The sequence below is a fragment of the Panicum virgatum genome, chromosome 6N (assembly GCF_016808335.1).
Source record: "Panicum virgatum strain AP13 chromosome 6N, P.virgatum_v5, whole genome shotgun sequence".
Lineage (NCBI taxonomy): Eukaryota > Viridiplantae > Streptophyta > Magnoliopsida > Poales > Poaceae > Panicum > Panicum virgatum.
Window position 1 is genome coordinate 42513559 of NC_053150.1, and position 18003 is coordinate 42531561.

General features: G+C 45.5%; 1 non-coding gene across 1 annotated transcript; it reads right to left on the minus strand.

Moving 5' to 3' along the window:
* Positions 1 to 2922: 2922 nt before the first annotated feature.
* Positions 2923 to 3029, minus strand: LOC120680378. The gene has a single exon (XR_005677644.1). It is a non-coding gene; the product is annotated as a small nucleolar RNA R71 (small nucleolar RNA).
* Positions 3030 to 18003: the final 14974 nt, after the last annotated feature.

Sequence of the window (18003 nt, forward strand, 5' to 3'; positions counted from 1 at the left end):
AGGGTGGCGGCGAGTGTACGATCGAGGATACCGACCAAAGGGGGGGAGGTGAATAGCGGTTTCAACTAAAAACATAACACTAAATAAATTTAATTAGTAACACAAGAGAGCTCATACTTTTAGTATTTCTACTCTATGTATGGGTTTGCAATCCTAGGGTGACAAGATATGATTCAATCTCTAGTAAAGAAATTGCTCAAAGTAAATTTCTTAAAAGTAAATGAGCAATAAAAATAACCGAAGATAAGAGACGAATTTTTCCCGTGGTGTCGATGACTTGCCGGTCACCCCTAATCTATGTTGAGGTGGATTCAAAGCTTTCAATTGCTTCTCTACCAAGAGTCCACTTGGTGTATAAGCCAACATGGAATCAATGAACCACTCCAAACCTCCCTTTCCACTAGAGTTGATTTTCACCACTCCGGCGAGGCAAGCACAAGAACTTCTCACAACAACAACAACCGGGGCTCCTTCACAATCACCTTTGAAGGCCTCAACGGTTTCCCTCCTCCAAGCCATCTAGGAGGCGAAAACCTCCAAAAGTAACAAGTCAATGACACTTGTTTGAAGAATCCCTAGTGCCACAAAGCATAAACAATGGATGCAATGTGCTAGGTTTCTCTCTTTCTCACAAAGAATGCAATCCCTAAGAAAAGTCAGTGAGAGAGAATGTGTGGGAAGCTCTAAAGTGTTTCTCAACTGAGTCAAATGGCCAAGAGAGCTCTTCCACGGTTGTGGGTTGGCTATTTATAGAGAAGGCTCCAAAAACCAACTGTTATGTTCAAAACCCGTGCTCACAGCGTGTTGACAGTCCTTAAGTGCTAAATATTCCCGTCAACATCTCAAGGAAATACTACTTTACTATCACAATTTGTTTAGTATGACTTGATTCCACTTGTATTTTATCTTTGCATGATTTCAGAAACTCAGGGTGATAATTGAGAGAAAAGTGCATAAAAAAATAAAGAATATTTTGTCCTGGAAATGCCCAAGTTGGTAGAAAGGCACGCAATACAAGACTAACAGAAGCTACCGTCAGCATAAAAGTAAATGGGCCTGCACCAAAGCCCACCATGCAAAGGCGGTTGTATGGCGGTTCCTTAGGTCGGTGGTGCTAACTACCATATTTGAGGCCCCTCGAACCGACCTTGGAGGCCTATATAAACAGAGGCAGACCCCCCTATTCCATTCATTCTAGTTGGGATCAGAAAACAGACAAGCCAGAAACCTTTCTAGTTTTCATTAGCTCCAGTTTTAGGATTAGAGGAGCCAAGTCTAGTTCATCAACTTGATCAAGTTGTTCTTCAAGATCATCATTGATCTTGGGTAATAACTTTGTATCCTTTTTGTCAGATCTTCATCAATTCTTCAGAGATGCTATATGAAGTTTGTGCTATATTTATAGTATCTTTCTTCATATCTTATGCTTTCATGAGTTATTTCTACTCTATGCCTAGATCAGCTATCTGTGCTATTATAATGCTCTAGAGTGCTTTATGCTTGATTCTAGTCCTTAGCTTGTCCATCCGTAGGGTGGGAGTCACCGGTGGGATTAGAACAGTTTTTCGGTATGCAGGTGTGGTGCCTAGATATAAGAATTCCTTCAGATATATCCGATTTCTACCAGATTTGTGGGGTAGACATAGGTGTGACAGACTTGTTTGTCCGGCTTATTTATAAGTTTTGTGCAATCCTCCCTACTAGACTTTGGAGTAGGAGTTTTATAGATACTTGGGCCATGGAGTTGGACTGAGTATTCTCCCTTTATGATAGGCTTTTAAACTTTGGTTTAACTGTATGATTGACTTGACCCTTCCTAATTTGATAAGTTCTAAGGACATTCTTTTAGACTTGCTCCGATGACAATCTTAGTTCTAGTTTATGCTTTTATGAGGTGGCTTTGTTTTTGTTTATCTTTTATCACTACCTTATGATTATCATTATCTTTATCTTTATCTTGTGACAACTCACCCCTATTATTATGAGCAGTTGACTATGACCTATGAGTTGGATAATTAGTTTTGTAGATGAAAGTCTTATGATTTATGCAGTGTTCCCATGGGATAAAAATTAGTAACGATAACCTGGTTTACTCCCGGTTGAAATGCTACAATGGTATATCTGTGCGCTTGCGGATAAATATTTGTCGCCATAATAATATTCTTAGCAAGCTTTATCATACCATGATTGCTTCCTAGTGTCATTTTCTAAGTATTGTGTGCGCCCATGAGTAACTTAGTGGCGATGCTAAGAAATATCAACAAGAATTTCTGGCGCCGTTGCCGGGGAACACTTAAAAAATTATATTACTAGATTGATTTACGAAATTATCCAAGGAGTGAGTCAACTGTTCATTATAAAAGGCTAATGTTACTCTTTATGTTTTTCTCTTATTTTTGGTGAAAAACAGGGTAGTGCATGACTGGTTTCTCTCTGCCAGAAAACTTTGGCGCAGATCCTGAAAGGCTTTTAAGGAAAGCTCGTGCTCTCAAGACCGTATTTCCTTCAACTCCCGTTCCACCGGAAGAAGAACCGGTCTCTAAAGTACCTATTTTAATGGCTGAGAAGTCTCTTCGTGAATATTCTGTTCCCACCACTAAAAATGTGATCCTTGGACCACAAGAAAATATTGGAAATGTGGGATTCGAGCTAAAGACCAGCCTTATTAATATGGTGCAGGCAAGTCCTTTCCGCGGACTGCCACATGAGGATGCCAACGCACATCTATAGTGTTTTCTCAACCTTTATGCAACCATAGTCATCAAGAACGTACCCCAAGATACTATTTGTCTCCGTCTGTTTCTTTTCTCTCTTCTGGGAAAGGTGCAACAATGGTTCTACAAGGGACGAGAAGCTGTTGACACATGGCCAAAATGTGCCTCTGCATTCTTCGCCAAATACTTCCCTCTGGGTAAGACTAACGCCCTTAGAGGTAAAATTTCTAGTTTCTAGCAGACAGGATGGAAGACGATTCCTGAAGCTTCGGAGAGGCTCCAACAATATATTTCAGCCTATCCTCATCATGGAATGGACGACTGGCTCGTCCTACAATGCTTCTACAATGGACTCTTGTCTTCATCAATAGCCCACTGTTGACAGTCCTTAAGTACCAAATATTTCCGTCAACATCTCAAGAAAAATACTACTTTACTATCATAATCTGTTTAGTATGACTTGGTTCCACTTGTATTTTGTCTTTATAAGATATAACGGAGCTCAGAGTGATAATTGAGAAAAAGGAGAAGGAAAAGAATAAAGAATATTCCATTCAGGGAATGCCCCAAGGTTGATGAAAGGCCTGCAAAATAAGACCAACAGAAGAGATCGTCAACATAGAAGTACATGGGCCTGCACCTAAGCCCACCACGCAAAGGTGGTGGACGAGAGGCGGCACCCATGGGCCAATCGGGCCCATGGACTGACCGGCTCCCAAGGAGCACCGTAGGCGCCAAATTTTCTCAAGGCGGTTGTATGGTGGTTCCTTAGGTCGGTTATGCTAGCTACCATATTTAGAACCCCCGAACTAACCTAGTAGGCCTATATAAGCATGGGTACACCCCTGTTCCAAATCATTATTGATTATTGATTCATCCCAGACAGATCCACCTCTCTAGCTCTCATTGTACTCTAGTTCTAGATTAGAGGAGCCAAGTCTTGTTCATCAACTTGATCAAGTTGTGCTTCAAGATCATCAATGATCTTGGGTAATGGCTTTGTATCATTTTTGTCAGATCTTTATCAATTCCTCAGAGATGTTATATGAAGTTTGTGCTATATTTATAGTATCTTTCTTCATACTTTATGATTTCATGAGTCATATTTGCTCTATGCTTAGATTAGCCATCTATGCTATTATAATGTTCTGGAGTGCTTCATGCTTAATTCTAGTCCTTAGCTTGACCATCCGTAGGGTGGGAGTCACCGGTGGGATTAGAATAGTTTTCCGGTATGCAGGCGTGGTGCCTGGATATAAGATTTCCTTCAGATATATCCAATATCTACTAGATCTGCGAGGTAGACGACAAGTTGTGACAGACTTGTTCGTTCGGCTTATTTATAAGTTTTGCACAATCCTCCCTGCTAGACTTTGGAGTAGAAGTTTTGATAATACTTGGGGCCTTGGAGTTGGACTGGGTATTCTCCCTTTATAGTAGGCTTTAAACTATGGTTTAACCATATGATTGACTTGACCTTTTTCTTATTTGATTAGTTGTAAGGACATTTTACACTTACTCCAATGACAATCTTAGGCTTTACTTTATTATTTTATGAGGCGATTATTCTAATTCGAGTCTTGATCAATTATCTTATCTTTGTTAGCCATGATTATCTTGTGACAACTTATTATCATTATTATTGCACAAAGTAGAGTTGACTATGATCTATGAGTTGGATAATTAGTTATGTAGATGAAGGACTTAAAGTTTTTACTTGTTCCCATGGGACAAAATAAATAACGATAACCTGGTTTACTCCCGGTTGTAATGCTACAATGGTGTATCTATGCGCTTGCGGATAAATATTTTTGTCGCCGTTATATTTTTAGCAAGTTATATCATACCATGATTGCTTCTTAGTATTATTTCTAAGTCTTATGCCTGATGGTGCCCATGAGTAATTTAGAGATGGTGTTAAGAAGTGTCAACAAGCACTTATGGCACCGTTGCTGGGGAACATGTTTAAAAGGCTATAACACTAGATGCATATACGAAATTATCCAAGGAGTGAGTCAACTACTCTGTGCAATAGGCTAACGTCACTCTTGTGTTTTCTTTCATATTTTTGGTGAAAAAATAGATAGTGTATGACTGGTTTCTCTCTGCTGGAAAACTTCAACATAGATCCTGAAAGGCTTTTAAGGAAAACTCGTGCTTGCAAAGCCGTAATTCCTTCAGCTCCCGTTCCACAAGAAGAAGAAGAAACAGTTTCCAAAGCACCGATCCAAATGGCTATGCCTGAGAAGTCTCTTCGTGAATACACCGTTCCCACCACTGACAATGTTGTTGTTAACGGTCCTTAACTACCATATTAACCGTAAACATTTACCGGAAACAACCACCAAACTTAGTGATAGGAGCTTATGACTAATTATTTCCACAAGTTTTGGTGAATTGTTGATTTCAGGAGACCACACCTACAAATGGAGAGAATGCCCATTCAAGATCCCAAGAAATACCTCTCCAGGAATCCGCAGAAAACCAGACGATAGCTAAAGGCCCGCAAACCAAAGGAAAACCGACATAACTTGGCGCGTCACAGCAATATCCGAGCCAAGAACCCCCAAAAGGAGTCCACCCGCCGAAGATGGGCCAGAAAGGCCCCAGTAGGGGACCGACCAATCCCTTGGGCTGGCCGGCCCACCACTGAGCCCAATCGGGCACCGACTTTACGAGGCGGTTGTTAGTCGGTTCCCAAAGGCGGTTGTGTGCGCAATGCAATAAATAAACGCCTGGAACCGACCTTGGAGGCCTATATAAGCGACCCAGACCCCCCTCCTTCAGATCATTTAGCTTTGGATCAACTCAGATACACCTGGCAAGGGGAGAAGGGATGTAGAGGGTTTCATAGAATTAGATTAGGGAGTGTGATCAGAAGAGAGGTTAGAAGAGGATTATAAGACAATTAGAGAGAGATTAGAGATTAGAAGAAGATCTATCTTACACACACAAAGGTGAACTTATCTTAGATCTTATCTTTAGATTGAAACACACTCCCTATACAAATCTCTTCCCTTGATCAAGGTATTCTAGTTAGAAGACATTTATACCTCCGTTCCCTGTGGAAAATACGATACCCTGAATACTCACGGGTGAAGTGCTACAACGGTATTTCTGTGCGCTTGCGAATTATTCTATAAGAGTTAAGAAACACCAACAAGCATTTCTGGCGCCGTTGTCGGGGAATGGTTGCTATAATTATCTTCGAACATAGTTTGCCTATGTATCTTCTTACCTTTTTCTTCTACCTTTACCCCTGCTACCCCGAAAGGTTATCCTTGTACACACCTTTCATTATCTTTTCAATTTTATTCTACCTTCACCCCCGCTACCTTTAGTCACCATGGAGCCTGATTCCATTAGAAAATTCTCAGCTCCTAAGGCCGAGCTCTTAGAGCCGCCACAATCATCCAAGCCCATCACAGCTTCTAGCTTTGAGCTCCGGCCTGGCTTCATTGCCATGGTTCGGGAACAACCCTTCTCTAGTTTTGATGACAAAAACCCTTACCCATCACCTGCGAGAATTTGAGAAGTTGTGTTCATGCCTAGTACTTGCTGGCATGGCATATGAAACCTTGAGGTGGAAATTGTTCCCTTTCTCCCTTAGGGAGAGAGCGGAGCAATGCTACACCCACAAGAGAGGGACGGTAAATGGAGATTGGGAACAATTGCGGGAGAGATTCTGCGTTGCATTCTTCCCTATTTCTCATATTGCCTCCCTACGAGCAGAAATTCTCAATTTTCAACACCTAGAGAAGGAGGCCATAGGTGCAGCATGGGACAGATTTTTACGTCTAGCACGAACTGGACCTGACTTGTCTATACCCAACCACGCGTTGTTACAACACTTCTGGTTGGGGCTTAACAAGGAAACTGCCCTGTTTTTGGACACCACTGTTGGAGGTTCTTTTATGCACAAAACCACATCCGAAGGAGAAGCCCTCTTAGATCGTATCTTAGAGAACACCTTCTTCACAAGAGGCCTTCTAGTAGATGATTCATCAGTCATAGAGGAAGTCCCGCAGGTTGAGTCCGCACCACTGTTGATAGATCAACTAGACACAACTTCCGAGTCTTCCCCCAAACCATTGACTCATGAGGAAGAAGAAATTCAACATCTAGAGTCCTCCTCTGACTTCGAGGATAATATAGTTCAAGATTTTGGAAACACCTCGTAGTACCACCAGCGCAAGAGACCTTTAGTCCAACCTTTCGAACCTCTCGATAAGGATTTCCTTAAAGAGACTGTTCGAGGAATAACCTCAATCATGAGCAACGAATGGTTACAAGAAGGGGAACTTTCTTCTGAAGCAATTCAGATTGGGGCCCTCTCTTCGTCCATACAATGCTCTATTCAACGGACTTTGGTCTCAGCTTTATACAACCCCACGGTCGGGACAAATATCATGTCCACCTCTTTTGCACTTACCAATCTAGAAGGTGAACCGTTTGCCCCAACCACTAGAACCCTAAGAAACGGGCCACGATCTATCATTGAAGGGTTCGGGGTTGTGCAAAATGTGCTGGTATGGCATAATGATGTTGGAGTTGCCCTAAACTTTCATATCTTTGAAGTCCATGACTTCGACATTTTAATTGGGCAACCCATCGAGAAGATGTTCTTAGATGTACTTACTCTAGGAACACTTGACATAACCCTTGGGGGAAAAGCCTATTCCATACCAATGAATTCAAAGGCTGAAAAGTACCCCAAGAAGAGCTGATCGAGGAAGTGTTTGCTATTTTTCCTTTTGAGCCCTCTGAGACGTCCTTAGAAATAGATGATAAACTTTTCGTCCAGGAAGAGGCCGACTCAGAAGATACTCTAACACCACCCATTCATGAAAAGCCAACACATACACCCATCAAGCTGAAACCTCTACCTTCTGGCCTTTGATATGCCTTCTTGAATGATGATCCAGAGTCCCCCGTCATCATTAGCGACAAACTATCTGATGAGGAGACAACCAAACTGATCACCATTTTAGAGAAGCATAGATCTGTCTTTGGCTAATCACTCCAAGACCTTAAAGGAATTAGCCCAAACCTCTGCACTCATCGCATCCCTATAGAACCATCTAGCACACCTTCCAGGGAGCCTCAGTGTAGGCTTAACCATGAGATGAGAGAGGTCGTCAAGAAAGAGGCCTTGAAGCTCTTACACGCCGGAATTATTTATCCTGTACCCCATACTGAGTGGGTAAGCCCTATCCAAGTTGTGCTGAAGAAGGGAGGAACGACGGTCGCTAAGAACACGAAAAATGATCTCATCCCACAATGAATCGTCACTGGGTGGAGAATGTGTATTGACTACCGGAAACTTAACTCAGCAACAAGAAAGGACAACTTCCCACTGCCCTTCATTGATGAAATGTTGGAACGGTTGGCGAAGCACTCCTTTTTTTGTTTCCTTGATGGGTATTTCGGCTCTCATCAAATTCCCATCCACCCCGATGATCAAAGCAAGACCATGTTCACATGCCCATATAGAACCTATGCCTATGGTAGAATGCCTTTCGGGTTGTGCAACGCTCCTGCATCCTTCCAAAGGTGCATGATGTCTATCTTCTCAAACATGATCGAGGAAACAATGGAAATTTTCATGGATGACTTTGCCATCTATGGGAATACATTCAATCAGTGTCTTGAGAATTTAGACAAGGTCTTGCAAAGGTGCCAAGAGAAGGACCTGGTGTTAAATTGGGAAAAGTGTCACTTCATGGTCCGAGAAGGCATCACTCTTGGACATCTTGTGTCCGAGAGAGGAATAGAGGTGGATAGAGCCAATATCGAAGTCATAGAATAGCTAACCTGAACATTAAGGGTGTCCGAAGCTTCTTAGGCCATGCAGGGTTTCACATGCGCTTCGTTAAGGACTTCTCTCTAATTGCTAGACCCCTCGCAAACCTTCTAGCTAAGGAGGCACCCTTTGAGTTCGCCGATGAGTGCTTAAATGCTTTTAACATCCTTAAAAAACACTTATCTCGGCTCCAATCATTCAACCCCCTGATTGGAACCTGCCTTTTGAAATTATGTGTGATGCTAGTGATTTTTCTGTTGGTGCGGTCCTAGGCCAAACCAAAGATAAAAAAGCATTATGGCATTGCTTATGCTAGCAAGTCATTAACAGGAGCTCATTTGAATTATGCAACCACTGAAAAAGAGCTCCTAGCTGTTGTCTTTGCTATAGATAAATTTAGATCTTACTTGGTCGGAGCAAAGGTTATTGTTTATACTGATCATGAGGCATTGAAATACTTGCTCAACAAGAAAGATGCTAAACCTCGCTTGTTGCGATGGATTCTTTTACTCAAAGAATAGACCTAGAAATAATAGATAAAAAGGGAGTAGAGAATACTGTTGCAGATCATCTGTTGCGTATGAAAATCACTAACATGCAGGAACCCCCCATCAATGATTTCCTACGCGACGACATGCTGCTCAAGGTAATAGACTCAACCCCATGGTATGCAGACATTGTGAATTTCATGGTTTCAGGTTATATACCACCCCGAGCGGATAAAAGGAAGCTCATCCATGATAGCCGATGTCACCTATGGGACAATCCAAACCTGTATAGGGTATGTTCTGATGGACTACTAAGGAGATGCGTGCCAGCAGCAGAAGGATTGCAAATCATAAAACATTGTCACACGACTGCATATGGAGGCGACGTTGGAGTATTCTCCACTCAGGCAAAAATTTGGCAGAGTGGATTCTTCTGGCCAACCATGTATGAAGATGCCAAGGAATTCATTCGGAGGTGTCGAAAGTGCCAAATGCAGGGCGACATTACATCTCGCAATAAGATGCCCCTTGCCTACAACTTCCCAGTCAATATATTTGATGTATGGGGTATTGACTTCATGGGGCCATTCCCAAGATCATATGACTGCGAGTACATCCTCGTTGTTGTGGATTACGTCTCCAAGTGGGTAAAAGCGTTGCCATGCAGAGTTGCAGATGTCAATCATGCCCTCAAGATGTTCCACGAGATTATTTTTCCTTGTTTCAGAATACCAAGGATGGTCATAAGTGATGGAGGATCTCATAAGACTTTGCAAAACATTCTTCGAGAGCTTGGCGCAAGGCACAATATCACAACTTCGTACAACCACCAGACTAGTAGGCAAGAAGAAACATCAAGCAAGCAGACCAAGAACATTCTGCAGAAGACGGTCAATGAGATGGGAAAAGGTTGGAAGAATAAGCTACCTGATGCACTATGGGCTTACAGGACAACATATAAAACTCCCATCGGTATGACGCCTTACCAACTAGTCTATGGTAAGACATGTCACTTGCTAGTCGAGTTGGAGCAGAAAGACAACTGGTCCATTCGGAAGTGGAACATGGACCTAGATCCATCTAGCCAGAATAGAAAAATTCAGTCGGACGAATTGGAGGAGTGGAAAAAAAAGCCTACCATAGTGTCAAGATATATAAAGAAAGGACACAAAGATGGCACAATGAAAGGATCAAGCCAAAGGAACTCAAGGTTGGTGACAAGGTGTTGTTATTCAACTCCAGGGTCAAACTCTTCAGGCAGGGAAGCTACACAGTAAATGGATAGGACCATATACCGTCGTCGACACATTTTCAAATGGAGCAATCACACTTCGAACTAACAATGGTAAGATTTTTAAGGCAATGGTAAGTTTTTCCTTGAACCTTTCAATTCACATGAAGAGTTAGATGTTATTAACTTAGTAGATTACCCCACCTTGTGTCATCCTAAGAAGCATAGAGTTAAGAAAGGCTCCCCTGCTAAGTGAAAGTTTGCACTTTCCAAATTTTCAAACTGGTAGAATTTTGTATGCCTTTTTGTCTGTCTTGAATAACAATGCAAGTACAAAAAATAAGTATGGGGGATATTGTTGGGTATTTTAGCATCACGAATAAATCTGCAAGTGCACGGATACCGTTGTAGCTTTCACCTCAGAGTATTCTCAGGGTTATCGAATCCACAGGGAACGTGTGTGCACTCTCTTCTATTCTAATCGGTCCAAGGACATACCAAGATAGGTAGAAGGGTAGAGAGGGTTCCTAAGATAGTGCTACTGCTGAGTTAAAGGTCGATCTCTCAGGCATAATACTCGCTTCAGGCACTGGCTTACAACTGGTCTGCCAGTCGACTCCGGCCAACTGCTCTACGCTATATCCGAACGTGGAGGATTACGAAGGAGCAATAGGGCTGTCACCACCTACGGCCTACCTCTACTAAACCGTGGGATATAAGGCAAACGAAGAATAACCCTTAGCCTAAACACCACGCCTATGCTACTGATTACTACTGTAGTCTAACTACGTATGATATCCCGTAGCAAACTACAACACTCTGCATGAATACAGAGTGACAAACCCGCGAGTAAGAGAACTGATCTCACTCAACTACAAGCACTACTAGCCTCTACTATACCAAGTAAAATACTAGAGATATGAACCACGAATACTTACTAAAACCCGAAGAATGTAGCAGCATCCGTAGATGTACAAGCTGGGGTAGAATGCCGACACCCCGGCACTTCTCCTGAACTACTCCCTCACTCTCGTAGAGGTACATCAGATCGACACAGTCGACATGTTAGCTGCCAAATTGGAACTTCTGATGAAGAAGCTGGAATCTCCGCATCAGGAGGTTAACCAAGTTTTGGAGTCTCGTATGACTTGCGAAACATGTGGCGATACTGGGCACTCAGGCACTTCGTGCCCACTAACTCAAGAGGACACAAACATCATTGGGAGAAACAACAATCCCAACTCGGGATTCCGTCCTCAGCAGGGTTGGAACTCCAAGCCCAACCTCCCCTTCAGTCAACAACAAGGTACGAATTTCAATAACAGTTTTCAGCCCACATTAAAAGACCTAGTGTACGACCAAAAACAATTAACGATAACATTAGTAGGAAATTCCTTGCTAATGATAAGATCTTAGAATCTATGGCTGCACAACTAGAGGGATTTAATTCTGTTATCAAGAATCAACTGAGCTTTAACAAGATGATAGAAACTCAAGTAGCTCAGCTTGCATCCTTATGCCCTAACACTAATGCGGGGAAACTGCCTAGGAAAATGTTAGTGCGGTGACCACGCGTGGTGGTAAGTCCACGCAAGAGCCACCTTTCTCTAAGGATGCAGGAAAGTAGCGGAAGACCGTAACCGCTAGCAGTACCGAAGTTGAAGACGAAGAGAAGGAGGAGGCCGTCGACTCCAACAGACCTGCTACACAAGAAGACCCCGAGGAACCCCCGAGAACTTGACGGGACTATCACGACACAACTGCCTTACCATTTCCGGAGCGGATAAGGAAGCCAGTGGCCGACGAACAATTCGGCAAGTTCGTCGAGGTAATCAAGAAGTTATATGTTAATATACCACTTCTTGACGCTATGCAGGTACCCACGTACACCAAGTATATCAAAGATATTCTTGGAAACAAGCAGACGCTGCCCACCACTGAGGTCGTGTAGTTAACGGAAGAGTGTAGCGCTGCTATACTCGATCCTCTCCTGGTGAAGAAGAAAGACCCAGGATGCCCCACCATTACTTGCTCGATCAGGGCTCAACATTTCTCCAACGCCCTCTGCGACTTGGGAGCAAGCATCAGTGTCATGCCAAAGGTAGTTTACGACAAACTCAACCATCATGCACTTGCCCCAACTGCCATGTGTTTGCAACTAGCGGATCAAACGGTCCGCTACCCCGCGGGAATAGCAGAGAACATCCCGGTGAAAATCCGGAATTTCTTTATTCCCGTCGACTTTGTCGTGCTCGACGTGGAAGTCGACACCAAGACGCCGCTCATCTTGGGCAGGCCGTTCTTGAGCACAGCAAACGCCCACATTGATGTCGGAGCAGGAGAGATCCAGCTCAACATCAATGGCCAGCAGGAGAAGTTCGCCTTCAAACAGAAGGTCGAACAATGCAACCAAGTCAAAGAGGTCCGAAGGAAGAAGAAATCCGAGAAAGAGACAAAGAAACCATTGCTTCCAAATATTGAAGCCCTCATTGCGTTCGTGGAGAATCTACGGATTCAGGAGGAGCTACGACTTCAAGAGGAAGCGAAGCAAATCAAGCTTCATAATCAGAAGAATGCCAAACATCGAATCCAGCGTAAGAAATTTCTGGCATCACAGGAAGTAAAGGTCGAAGCGCAACCCACACCCAAGAAGGTGTGGCGAAAGAAGGTGTCATCGCCTGTAACACCCTAATCTAAATTTTAGCATTTAATAATAAATTTAATTGGCTTTATTTAATTTTCTAAGGTTTTATATGCTTAGCCTTGTATTTAAATTAATTTCTTTCACAAGTAATTAAAATTTAATATAGGTTCAATATGTTTGTGCATTCATGCTGGTGCATAAGTTTTATTTGGTTGAGTGCATAGGAGTTGAATTCAGATTTGATTTGAATTCAATTAGATTTGAGTGAGTTTGAAAAAGAAAAAGGAAAGAGAAACTAGGGAAAACCCCAAACCTGAAACCCAGCCCAGAAAACAACCCAGCCCAGCTCAACCCACCTCTCTCCCCCTCCTTTTTCTTCCCCGGCCCGCGGCCCAGCAACCGCGGAGACCAACTCGTCAGCCCAGCCTAGCAGCCCGTTTCTCCTCCGCAGCCCCCTCACGCACAGCAGCCCAGTACCGCGTCATGCCCGCTCGCCCGCGTTCCTCTCCAGCAGCGCTCCTCAGCCCAGCTCGCCAGCGCCCCGTTCATCCTGCGTGCGTGCACCCCCTTTCGCTCTGACGTGCGGGCCCCGCGAGTTAGCCACTCCATCCGGTCGCCGTGCGCTCGCCCCCGTCTCACTGCTCCTAGACCCTACCTGTCATCCCCGTCGTCCTCCTCCACCCAAGTTCCCCGGCCGCGCCTCTACTCCGCCTTGCCCGACCCCCGCTGTCCCGTGGACCTCCCCGACCCCCCGTGACCCACCGGTCAGCCTCGCCCGGCCCTCTAGAAGCTTCGCCCAGAGCCCGGGATCACGCCGAGCCGTTCCATGATCCACTTCCTCCGCGTTACGCTCGTCACGCCAGCAATCCTCGCCGGCCTTCTATTCGTGGCACGCACGCCCAAAAACCCCGGCCGCCTCCTTTATTTGACACCCCTCGCTGCCCCTGCGCACCCACCTCTCCACGCCATCGCCGCCACCACACCCCGGCTACCCCGCCGCCTTGCTCCGCCGTGCAGAGCACCCCTGCGCCGCCGCGGCCACACTGCTCCGCTGCACCACAGCCCCGCCAGACCCCGCAGTTGCTTCACCTTGACGCCGGGAAGCTCCCTGGGCCCGCTATCCCCACTCTCGGTCCTCGCCCGCGCCGGATTTTGCTCGCAGTCCGCCGCTGCAGGTAGGTTGTTTCCCGAGCAATTGCTCACCGTCGTAGAGCACCGGATCTCCCTAACCCCCATGGCACCTCCGCAAGATCGCCGTGAGTTGATCCGTGGAGCCTTGAATCCCGGAGGAGCTCCGCAACGCCCAGACCACGAACGCCGATCGACACCACGCCGCCAGACCCCACTGCCGATCTCTCTGCGCCGCGTTTCCGCCACTCCGAGCCTCTGGTGAGCCTGCCCGTGCCCTCCTCGCGCTCATGTTTTAGCCCTAGGCCGAAGTTAGGCCGCGGCACCCGCTGTCCGCGCGAGATGCCTCGCCGGGCCGCTGCCGAGCCGGCACGCCGTGGTGTGCCCCCACCTTTTCCCTACGCCGAAGCCCTGTGCAGAGCTTAGTAGTTTCCCAGTGTTCCCCGCGAGCTCCCCGCCCAGTTAGTGTCCAGGATCGGCCCCGGCGACGCCTGAACGCGTGTGTGCCGGCGAGACTCGCTGCCCTGAGCCGCCCTGCCATTGCGCACCTTTCTAGAGCCGCCGCAGACCCACGCAGGCACTCCCAGTGGGTTACCCATATCACGCTATTGACGCCTGAGCCTAGACCTAGCCAAATCAACCCTGGGAACGCCAATTAGGCGAGCTCCGGCGAGCCTGAGTCGAGCGCCGCTGCGGAAGCTCCAGTTCCGGCGACCAGCGCCGCCCTCCCGCGCCCGTGCCGCATCTGATACGTCCGATCAGTAACGGACGCGCCAGATTAGACCCAGCGTAATGCTTCGCCGGTCTTTTTGCTAAAGAGCCCTTGGGTTTTTCCCGAATCAACCCGCGGTCCACGTTAGTTCAAAAGTATTTCTAAATAGGTCCTATTTTTAACGCTTAGGCCCCTGAGCTTTATAGAAATGGAACCCGCAGTCCAGCCCCTGCAGTTTTGCGCGCCGACCCCCAAATCTTTTTAGTTTTTATGTATAGGTCCCTGGTTTTTGCGCAGAAACCACTAGAAACTCTGTTTTTCTTGCAGTTTAGCCCCTAGATCTTATTTTAAGCCTAGTTTTCACGTTCTAGCTCCGTTTTAGGTGTTCTTTATGTCCACGTGATCGTTACAATGTGTAGAATAGTTCTAGCTCTGTTTTGTTTGCTGTTTTTATGTAATGTTGTACTGTTTCTTAGTTTTTGTCTTGTTTGCATGTATGTGTATGTGCTGGACTTTGTTTTGGCGTTGCGATCGTGAGTAGACGTTGAGCAGTCGGAGGAGTACCAGGAGCCATCCTCCGCGGGACACTTTGAGCAGCAGGAGCACTTCGAGGAAGGCAAGTATAACATGAACATTCCTATCACTTTTAAATACATTTTCATACTACATTTTAATATTGTATGCCTATAAGGACTTTCCTAGCCACTTTATATCCTTTATATATCCCTTGGGTTGCATTTTGGTTAGTTGTGCTAGGTGCTGCGCTATAACACACTTGGTCCTTTTTAATTAATTTGATTAATGGTATATGCAACTTAATTCTGAGAGTGGTCCTCTATGTTCTGTGCTTGAGTGGCTCACGTCTCGTTAAAATTGGGTTTTTCTAGAAACATGGTTTAGGGGGCCAGCACGGTGCTTAGTGCTTGGTTGGCCACTCTCCCTAAGAACCGGTTCATAGAGCGACAACCTAGGACAATAGTGCTACCACAAGACCGGAATGGGACGGTCTTGGCTTACTAATTAGGTCTTTTTGGTTTGGAGTAACTTACCTATGGGGCAAGGGTGGTAAGCTTCTATGGCCCTCGTACTGAGTGGCCTCGTCTATGCTTTGTGTCTTGACGCCCACTAGACCTGCTCAATAGTCGCCGATCCAACCCTCGCGGTTACTTCTTACCAACGAGATTTTTTATAACGGCCTCGTAGTGAGTTTGCTAGTCATCTCACCTACGGAAGTGTGATGAACAACTAGCGTAGCTCACGACTTGTGGGTAAAGATGTGCAACCTCTGCAGAGTGTAAAACTGGTATACTAGTCGTGCTCACGGTTATGAGCGGCCCAGATCCTCCTTTTGATTAGTGGGGTTATCTTCCTTTGATTAGGGGGGTTCCCCGGGTGGTTTGGTTTGGTTCTCAGTAGTTCATAATTAATTTTGATTAATTTCTATGTAATTGGGTTTATGGTAATTCATCTACTTGTAGTAATTAGCTTTAATAAAATTTTGCCAAGATTAAAAGCTAATGCAGTTGAGTCAGCCAACCTTAGAGCCTCATAGTTTGTGTTATACTTGTTGAGTACAAGTTGTGTACTCACTCTTGCCTACTCTACTCTTTTCCTCTTGTTCTCTTTGTGGACACCCTACTGCTGCTCAGTTCCCGGCGATGCGGAGGAGTTCACCCGGAGCTACCAGGAGCACGAAGACTTCTAGGCTGTCGTCTCCCACTCGACATCCCTGTGGCGCCCAGCTTCCGAGTTTCGTGCTTGTTTTACGCTTCCGCATACTCTGTATCAGACATTTGTCATTTATGTAATAAATAACATTCGTACTCATTTTATTATATCTCTTTACGTGATATGTTTTGTGATATACTGTTCATTCTGTTGTATATACGTGTGACTTGATCCTGGCACGTATATGATTGCTCGGTTTATGTCCTTTTGTAAACCGGGTGTTACATCGCCCAAGGCTCCATCCGGCGACAACAAACGAACTGAAGGAATGGAGAGTCCGGCTCCGGACTCAAAACCCGAGCCCTCGCCATGAGGTACATGGCACATATCCATCTTTTGCATTTCATATAGGATAGTTTAATTTTCTCTTTGCATGATTTTCTTTTCAACTCGCATAATCATCTTTTGATTTTTAACAAACCCACATTTAAAATTTGAAAGTTTTGCATCAGAGAACTTCACAAAAAAATTTCTAAATTTTTTTTGCCGAGCTCTAGGCCGGCCGGCCCCACCTTCCTTTTGTTTACCAGAAACCAGCAGGGAGTGGGTGCTTTGATTAACAATGAAGCAAAGGACAAAGGGGGAGCATGGGAATGTGCAGAGGCATGCCGAGCGGCCTTATTAGGGCTGGCCGGCCTCTGCCCTCCACCCGAATCCCATCACCACCGACGGAGCGCATTATCACCAGCATCTAGGGGCATAGACCAAGGACGTAGAGCAACGGAGGCCGCGCAGGAGCCGCCCGGCCTGCCCCAGGCCGGCCGGCCTGGCCCTGGCGCCTGGCTATAAAAGCCACCGAGCCCGACGCTCCTTAGTGCACCAGAAGCTCAAGTACTCGTGATCCAGCCCGAGCTTCTTAATCTCCTCTCCCTTCCTTGAGTTTCTTGCCTAATTGAGCTCTTTTGAGTTGATTAGGAGAAGAACCCAAGTGCTAGCTCGCCTAAAAACAAAAATTTAAGTAGTAATTAGTGAAGTTCATAAACCAGAAAACACAAAAATATTTCCCCTCTTCATAAAGTCATGGCACGCTGAACGTTGAACGTTTGTGGTGGTTTAACGCCCGGATGGACGACTAACGACTAACGCTAACCCTCCTCTTAACTTCTTGTTTCCTTCAGGTATTGCTCGTGCTAACCTTTTGCAGGCACCATGATCACCCGAGCAAAAGAGAAGGTCAAGAAGGCATTTTCGAGACGGTCAAGAAGCTCGCGGAGTTCCTCTTCTTCTCGGGACAACATGTCGGTCGACTCCGGTCACCGCTCGCATGCATCCCGGGAAGAAGAAGAAATTCCCACAGCCCCACGCAGCCGTTTTTGCATCAGGATCTTGATGATGGTCGAGCAGATAGTCTACAAGAACGACTACGAACGGCAAGCACTCGAGCTACTAAAGAAGCAGACCTATGCCCATGCCAAGAGGTTCGAGACCCGCTTCCTCATCTCGACGGGGCTTCTGCAAGACATGAACCAAGCCTTCACCACCGTCGGATGGGAGAACTTTGCCAACATCGTCGAGCCAGGTTTGCACCTCTTGACCATGGAATTTCTTATGTCTC